Source organism: Magnusiomyces paraingens, assembly GCF_902498895.1.
Source record: "Magnusiomyces paraingens strain CBS 517.90 genome assembly, contig: contig2, whole genome shotgun sequence".
In the NCBI taxonomy this organism is placed as follows: Eukaryota; Fungi; Ascomycota; class Dipodascomycetes; order Dipodascales; family Dipodascaceae; genus Magnusiomyces; species Magnusiomyces paraingens.
In genome coordinates this window covers 523,908-533,778 of record NW_022474068.1, presented here as the reverse complement: position 1 = coordinate 533,778, position 9,871 = coordinate 523,908, and positions in this window count along the sequence as shown.

Sequence of the window (9,871 nt, the reverse complement as noted above, 5' to 3'; positions counted from 1 at the left end):
CCCACGCCATCTTACTTGTTGAGAAAATCTCTGGTTACCTTGTCTAATAACAAGACTATGAATTATTTTTTTTTTTAATTTTTATGTTTGGAATTTAAACAAACATTGAATAAAAGTATATTGGCATATTTTTTAATTGAAAATATATATAATTATATATATGTTATTATAATAAAAAAATAAGTGTGAAGGCGTCTAAAAACCGAAAACCCAGGTAAAAATATCAAAAATTGAATCAAATTCAAACAATAAAAAAATAATAATTAAGCAAAGTTGCATTCAAAACTCTTTTTAAAAAAGACCGCCTTATGATATCTCAAGTAGATTCCAAGAGATATCTTTATCCATAATATTTGAAAAAAAATTGTAGTAGAGTTCATAGTAATGATAAGCACAGAGAATGTTATTCTCGTACTTGTTTGTAAGTGGATATAGTAGGGGTATATTAATTTTTTTTTATTAGGCCTCAAAAACCAAGATTGTTTTTGGATCTGGTTCTTCATCTTGAAAACGTATGTTTTGCAATTTTTCAAAACAAAATCAACCGCTAAAGGACTTTTAAGCCGCACATAACAATTGGATATCCCAAATGAAAATTCTTTTGACTAGAACCCAACATTTATTTTTAAAAAAAAAATAAAATTGGAACAGGACCCTAAAACTTAAGAAGAAAAATGGGAATGGAAATGTTAATGTAGCCAAAATCATAAGAAAAAAAAAAGTTATCTTGTTTCATGGAATTCTTTAAGAAAATTTCCCAGCCCTCCTTTTTTTTTATATTTTTAACAGTCACCAACATGTGTATTTCAAAGTCAATCACATGCCTATATCAAGCCACCGTTACATATGCACATAGTAGAGACAACGGAAATTCAAGAAATTAAAGAACTGCAAGTTTCAACACAGGGTCAACAAGGATCTAGAACTTGAGAAAAAGCCGAGGTTAAGGATATGTTTTTAATGGATGGGGACAATGGCGTAAAAAAATAAGAAAAAAAAAGATGCAAATGTACTGGAAAGAAAATGGAAAGGCGATTAAGATATGAATATTAATGTATAACACCATTGGACCAATACATTTCTAATTACCTATTATAATACTAGGCCCTGTATTTTTACGAGGATTTCTGGAACAAGAAGACATTACTCGCACAATTCCAAATTTGTCGATTGAAGCTGGATAAATGTTTTGGAAAAGATGCATTTTAATGTTTGAGTGATTTATTAATAAATTTCCATAATTATGATTAAAGAGGAGGAAAAAAAATGTGCTTTAGCCATAGTTCGGCCCGGATGAAAAAATATATACACGAATTGTTGGAACGATGATGAGATGAGAAGTTGATTTAAAAAAGGTCGAGTACATTCAAGGAATTGGCCTTCTTTTTTTATTGTTTATGAAGAAACAGAGGAAACAAATAAGTATATTACCTAAATCTAAAGACACAAATTTATAAAATTAAGAAAACCTATGATGTTTTTTGATAGGGTCTGGTTACTACAATGACTGAGAAAACAAACATTTTTTTTATCTTTAGATGGAAAACAGAAACCCCCCTTACTTTGAAAAAAAAAAATGGAACATGAAACTATGCTTACATATATGTTGGAATTAGAAGTACTAGATATTGTGGACAAAAACATAAATCTTTATTTTCTATGAACCCTCAACTTAAGTATGACTATTAAGCTTGTATGAATTTCTATGATAATGATGAAGATGAAGGTACCAATATATTATAAAAACTGTAGGCTTATTATTATTGAGATTATTTTTTTTTGGAGTACTAAGTTGGACCCCTCTTTGAAATACTAAAGGAGAACCTTCATCGATATATCAAAAACGGGTTCAATTTTATTGAAATGCTTTTATCCTTCTTTCTCTTTTCCATTTTGAGAGGTACAAGATTACGGGAACTGACCTTTAACCCTCCAAATTGGGTTTTTCTTAGGATTCAAAAAGAAAAAAAAAGGTCCCATTAAATTAAAAAATAAATATAAAAAAGGCTTACATTAAAAGATTTTTTGATGGTAAGTATTTTATTTATTCATGTTAATTATTTTACAAAATAAAGATTTTAATATAATTATTTTTTTCCTCAAGTTTTTGTTTCCCCTCTCCCTTTTACAGTGATAAAGATATGATAACCATAAAAGCAATACCATTATGTTTGGTGTTAATTCAAAATATCTTTGAATCTAATTATATTTTCTTATAAAGTAAAAAAATATTCATGATGATCACCAATCATTGGTATAAAAAATAATTTGTTTTCTGTAACCTTAATAAGTTAAAAATCCATTCAAAATAAAAAATTAAACAAATATTTATATTTTTCTAGCAGATGGTTTAGCACCAGAAATTTTTATTTTAGAATTTCCTAACCTCAAACTAGTTAACGGTAAAATTCACCTGCTGCTCAAATCCTTTAAAGTTTTATGCTTATAAGACTTAAACGAGACTAAGGGAATTGATGGGCTTGAATCTACAAAAGCTTATTTTTTTTAATTGGTTCTAAAAGTCCGTTTACATTTATATTCAAATATTTTTAGTGGTGTATTTATTGAAAATCTCATTTTTTTTTTGAATGTCAAAAACGAACAAATATTAAAAAAAAAAAAAAAAGCAATTGCCTTACAAAGATTTGTCTGAGTTGTAAATATCGGTTAAGTGTCGGACGTTTTCCTTTTTTCAATTTTTTTTTATCTTGTTGATTTTTGATATGAATTTTGTGTTACCTCAGATTTTATTATCATTTATGGATACATATATATATGTATAAAAATTGACCTTGTTCTATTATTGCATGAACATTTGCTTAATTAACCTCATAAAGGAAAATTAAAAAAAAAGGGCTGTTTAGTAAGAAAGAATCTTGGTGACAATAGCATCCTGCCATTCAATCCCTTTCATTGTATCACCTGTGATGTGATGCACTATTCATAATATACCTTGTGCATGTGCTGACGTATAAAAAAATCAAACGAATAATGCAAGTTTACAAAAATCGAAAATCAACAACATATTACTCTGACATTTCCTTTTAGCTATCAACAGAGTTCCCAGAAAATGAAAACGAAAATGAAAATAAAATTATGTGTTGTTAGATTTAACAAATTTTCTTTGCCATCAATTGGTTTGTTCAATTCAATTCGATTCCATATTCAGTATTTGGTGATATTTTTAGTAAAAACTTCAATCAATCAATATACAATATGGGCACATACGGCCTTCAAAAAAAAAAATAAATAAAAAAAGAAAATAATAAAATAAAATAAAATAAAATAAAAAAAAACCATCCCAAAGTAGGTATGTCTGAATAAATGAATAAATATAATAATAATTATTATTATTACCAGTTTTAGTCACCATAGTAATTTTATTTAACCCGGGGGAAAAATAAAAAAAAATCCTCATTTCATCAAAAGATTATTAAGCCGGTCAGTCTTCTTTGTTTATTAGCTGCGCATCAACTGGGATGAATTTGTATTTTCAAATGGCTTCAAAAAAAAAAAAAAAATTTGAAAATTTGAAAATTTTCTGCCTTTTTATTTATTTTATTTTTTTTTTACCAAATTGCTACATGAGTTTTCTTCCGTTCGATCAAAAAGCTGAAAGTACCGCATATTGGCCTTAATACCCACCACATCTATACGCCTTTCACAGGCAGCAGAAATAAATCAAAAGTTCTAATGTCGATAATACGATCTTTGTCATCCACAAAGATTTACAAAAAAAAACACCACCATAATCATCACGACCTGTTGCAATTGTCTTTTAATGGACCATACACTTATACACAGACACTAAATTCAGTTGGATAAAATTTTAAGAGTTGTCTCAATCGATTATTACAAATATTAAAATCAACAAGGTTCATATATATATATATATATGGCAATCACACATTAACATTAGTAAAAACATATAATTCTAAAATAAAAAGCAAAAATTTATTTGAACCGTGGTTGTTGTTTTTTTTTCATTGAACATTGATGGTCCATTATTTCAAATTGCACCATTAGAATATCTATTTATCTCCTAGTACTTTTGAAAAATATTTTAATTTTAAAAAAAGCATCCCACTATACAAAAAGGAATTTGTAAAGAAATTGACTGGTTGCACAATTATACTGATAATAATAATATTTAAATAATATTTAAATAATATTTAAATAATATTTAAATAATAAATAAAATTTTTTTCTACCAATTGAAAAATACGAAATTTTATTAAAAGTAACTAAAACCTTAAATTATTCATCCCAATTATGATAATATTTACCTCTACAATCATCTTTTTGTTTTTTGTTTTTTTCATCCTTTGACTAATAGTCTAATTTAGGTAATATATAAGCGATTCCAGTGTTAGCAAAATAACAAGGCTCTTTTGTTGTGAAAATAGTTTAGATCCCAAGTGCCCGAAGAAGAGGTTGTATTTTGTTTTAAAAAAATCACTCGGTATTGAATATTTTTTGAGTTTAATTTACCGGTTACTAGAAAAACAAAGTTCTATTTCTATCAAATACGATCGTCGATTGCGGTTAATAGACTCCCAACCTCTATGTTTTTTTTTCTTTTTTTTTCTTTTTTTCTTCTGGTGGAATATTATCAATCAATAACACTTGTTTAATTGCTAGTATAATTCAATTATCCGAACCCTCGCCTTCCTCCGAAAAAAGGCATCACCATCCAGAGATAAGTGATTGAGGACAAAACTGAATGGCAAAAAAGAAGGAAAACAAGACACAGCTTGAACCCTCTAACTTCATAGCATAATTACCAAAGTCTTGGAAAGTTTAAACACTTTTGTTCTTTTTGATTATTATCATTATCATCATCATCATCATCATCACCATCATAATCATAATCATCTTTCTTTTTTTTAAAAAAAATCGCCTATAATCGCATTGACCGGGTCTTGACATTTGTCACTGAAATTTTTTCATTCATGAATACAAATACTCAAAAAAAAGAAATGATATGATCGTAGCATTGTTATTTATTATTATATTTATATTTTCTTTTGTACGGCTCAAATAAGATGTTCATTTCTAATGAAAAGATCTTTTTCATTTTGCAAAAAAACCCTCAAAGGTTCATTACTGAATCAAGGTTATTATTATGTTCTACTAATGGATAATCTTTTAGTAACAAAAAAAAGGGTAAATTTAGTAGTACAGAGTATTATTTAGGGAACATTTACAGTAATATAACCTCAATTTGTTGGTTTGATTGTTTGTATTTAAGTGATTGGGAATTGGTAACTTTATACCCAAAAACCCAGGGTCCCAGTGTTTTATTTGATTTCGTGTGGATTTTTTTTAAAGAAATAAAAATGGGCTTGGGTAAAAAAAAAAGTGAATATTTTAGTTACATAAAAAATTTCATCGTTTTCTTTTTTATGTAACAAAAATTTCACTTTCTTTCACTTTGAATTGCATGTATCCTAACATTCTAGGGTTTTGTTTCGTATGGACTTGTTCCCTAATCACATTGTATACAATTCCCTTGGGGTTCCGGGATACGCCTAACAAACTGTGAATTTTGTATGTGGAAAAGGAATACTTTATATTCCCACTCGATATGTATCTTGTTAGTCAACTTAACTATTTATCCATTTTTAACTCATTCTTACGATACTTCATTCTTAACTTGCGTTTAGTATTCTGATTCATGGATACAGTAACACTAACAGGTCAAACTGGACTTCTTACTTTCTTCTTCAGTTAATTTCATTGAATTCGTATTACCCTACCTGTTACATTTCAGAACTGCCTCCCCTGTAACCTCTGTATATTCATATTCATTCATAGCCTCTAAATTTGACAACATATTTCACTTTTTGATTAAAAAAAAGAGAAAAAAGAGAAAAAAAATTTATGCATAGGCATCTCAACCCGGGATTTTTGGTCATTCAAAAAAAAAACTATCTAATATTTCTACACCAAATTATAATCATACACAGGTATATAGTAATTCGTTAATTTCTAATCACATATGACGTTGTGGTGTTAAAAAAAAATTCAAATAAGGCATCAAGCGACATTACTTTTCAGACTTTTTTTTTGTAAAATGGAATTTCTCTATTACGTTTATTGAGCTGAAATCATGTCATTTGAAGTCTTATACTTGCTTTTTTTTTTGAATATGAGATTTTTCATGAATATCTTGATTTTTAAGCCAAGTATCTAAGAAAGGTTTATTACATTGTCTAGAGTATAATATTAGTGTGGTTTGAAACTACATGGGTTTCACAGCTTTGTCCTCTTTTTCGCTTGAAAGCATTTACTATAATACTTGGGAATATACAAGTGAATTATGCTTATTACTACAAATTTTGAAACTAATTTTTTTTTCAGAAACCGGGGGGTTGTAATAAATTTTTAGTGAACAAGGTTGTCGGCTATTTTGGTTTTTGGTATTTGGTTTTTGGTTTCCGGAATAGACAAAGGAAACAATACCCTTCAGCTCAATTTATTGATTATTTCTAAAATGATATATATAGACTGAGAAGAAAAAGGTTTAAGAAACAAGTTATATGTCGCATTAACATAATGGATAAATATTAATAAGATTTGATTAATTTCAATTTTTTTTTCTTGTAATAAAAAAGTTTGAGAATGGAGCCTAACATTAAAAAAAATGACTTTTTATAAACCGTATATAGAATACGAGATGCCTTAATCCTGATTTAATTAATTTATATTTAGCAAAAGATTATTCATACCATACTCTATTCATGGCTACAAACATTCATGGATGAAGCAAAGGAAGTTCAAGAAACAGTCCTTAAGATTTTTTTTTCAAATGACGGAAGAATTCTGTGATATGTTTATGATATGTAATACTAGGTTTATTAAAAAAAATTAAGCTTATTACTTTCTTAATTATCTTATTTTACTTTGCTAATGAGTTTAAAAAAAGTCGAAATAGATCATTATAACAATACAATTGAAGTTAGATATTAGATGAAAAAGTCTTTGAATTGAGTATTTCAATCAAAATATTTCTTGAATTACGAAGCTTGATTTAGCGGGCTTAAAGAATTTATAGTTATATTAATAAAAAAAAAAAAACTTGAGATATTTCAAAAAATCATGTTTATTTAGCAATCATAATCAGCGTTTACATATTAGTCTATATACTTAAATAAGGCCTCTGTTTCATTTTTTTATAACTTTATTACTAATAATGAAATATTTTTTTTTTTCAAAGAAAGGAAAAAATGATGGATTTGTGAGAAAACATAATAAGTCATTTTGAATAATTATCTGAAAATGCCTTCCCATAAAAAATAATAATAATATATTTATATTTGGTTATAACCAAATGACGTTTTTCTTTTTGAAAACCCCCAAGACAATTTTTGGAATGAACTATCGAGAAAAAATTAAAAACAACAAGTATAGACGAGTGAATAGTGCAAAAATAAATTGCCCAGTATGTTGAAGGCGCTGGACATTCTGTTGTTAGTGTGATAATTTTTAGCATTTTTTTAAACGTCTATCATTTTTGGTTTCTCCAGGTTTTAAATGACCTAACAAGCTATTAAGGCTTTTGACATTCTATACAACTTCAGTAAATGTTATACTGCCATTTTTCTCATTATCCATTTCTTTACCATCATCACGAATATCACTCTGCTTTGAAAGTTTTTATTTTTCTTCAACCTATATACCTGAAACTGTTAATTAACTTACAAGTTAATTGGTTATTCCACTAAGGCGCTTTCACTTTTACTTACCATACTCTTTAGCATATCGTCTTAGCTATATAGTTAAGATATATGTAGTAATTTGCATATTAGTTTTTGGTGAGCCCGATTCTAGAATTGCAACATAGCAAGCATGTGCTCTAATTATTTTTTTATTTCTCTGTCATTACGTTCTTATTCTTCTTTGGCTTCTTCTTTTAAACCTAAAACCGGGTAATGCTGGGTTTTTTTCTTCTTTTTTTTTTTGTTTTTGGACTAAGTGATCCACTAGAATACCCACTTTTCTCTTTTGGAAGATCGTCAATTCTCTGAAGTGTAATATTATTATGGTTACTCCAAAGTTGTGGGCACAAAACCTCCCTATTACCAGTGGATCAATTTCTTCCTTTTTTAAGTAAAAGTCACAAACCTTTTTCTCACAACAGATTCCTTTTAGTAGATTCAGATGTTAGGAAATATTAGGGGTTATACATAGAATAGATGTTAAAGCGAAAGAGGGTTTCAACTAGAATGAAAGTGAATATGTGAACTAAGCAAATACACTGAAAAAAGAATAAGAAGTTGAGTGAGATCTAATGGTATCACTATTTTTAAGAACTCAGGTATTTTCGTAAATCACTCATTAGATACGGCATTTGATGCAAGATATATATTAAGTTAATTGACAATTAGGAAAAACAAACTAAATATTGTTTTTTTTTTGTCGTCAAGTTTTACGGAATGCTAAGCGTATCTCGGAAACCGTAGTCCCCCATATACTGAAAGGTTAGAGTACCGGTCTCTGTTACAAGGCTCCAGAACATTGGGGAGAAGCGACCGGTCCTTGCTATGCTCGTCTAGGTGCACTACTTCTTGACAACTACTACCTAGTTTTAGGTTCCCTTGTATTGGTAAAGATAGACGGCATGTTTTTTTTTTCCTTGAATTAAAACATAAATAAATAAACATCAATTTAAATCTTCAAAGTATATAAGTGATGAGTGATGATTTACATGTTAACATTGATTTCAGTGTTTCAGGATACTACAGTAGTTATGAACCTTTTTTTTGGTTAATTTGATGAACAATGTATAAGCTTATCATATTAAAGGAATTGGTAGCCAATATAGTATTATAATTAAGTCAATGGGTGATTGTTAAATAAAATAAAATGAATAAAAAATCATCAGTCATATAGAATAAAATATATTTTGCTTTCTTTTAGTCCAGTTAACTTCCCAAACCATCTAAATTGTGAAATTTGGGAACTCAATCTCCGCACAAAAATATACAGTATAGTGATATTATATATGTAAATTCCAAATTTGTTTCTTCCTTAAAAAATTAGTGCATTATAATTTTTGTTTCTTTTGTTTTGTTTAATTAATTTATTTATAAATAAATAAATTAAATTAAAAAAAAAAAAATTTTATTCAATGCTTGAAACATGTTATTATATATTTCTGCCATTTTTTTTGTACAGACTGCCCTTGTATTTTTAATTAATTTCGAGGGAAGAGGGCGTCGGTATTTGTTCCGACGAGAATCCGAAAGAAGTTTAGTGAAGTTATATAATTGCAACTGAAAATTTTGAGTTGTATGTACAATGTATATATAAATATATACAATCAATTCATATATACTTCCGTTTTAAGATCTTCAAAATATTGCAGGGACCTTGAAAAATTGTTTTTTTTTTTTTTTTTTTGAAATTCAATTGACACTTGCCCATCCCCAAAAGTCACTGAAGCAGACTTTCTAAGTTAGCCAGCTGCAGCAGTATCTCAGCTGGAGGTCCACTCTCAAATTGAGAGCAATATTTTATAATACTCCGGAAAAATTGGAATAAAAGCTAACAAAAGGTTCAACTCTCAAAATAAATCTACATCAGCATAGATTTTTTTCCCTAAAAGAATAATTATAAATATTTACGTCTTTTTGAAAATAATATGGTTAATATCTACTCAATTCAATCATTTGTTAGTATTATTTTTTTTCACTCGTAGCATCACGATATATTTATTTGAAAAAAAAAAAAAAAAAAAAAACACTGCTATTCTTGGCCTGCACTGCTAAACATTTGTTTACAGTTGTGGCAACCATTTCTTCTTGTGAAAAAATTTGTCTTTAATGATATCACAGTTAATAATTAAAAATCTCCAAATTTCCAGCAG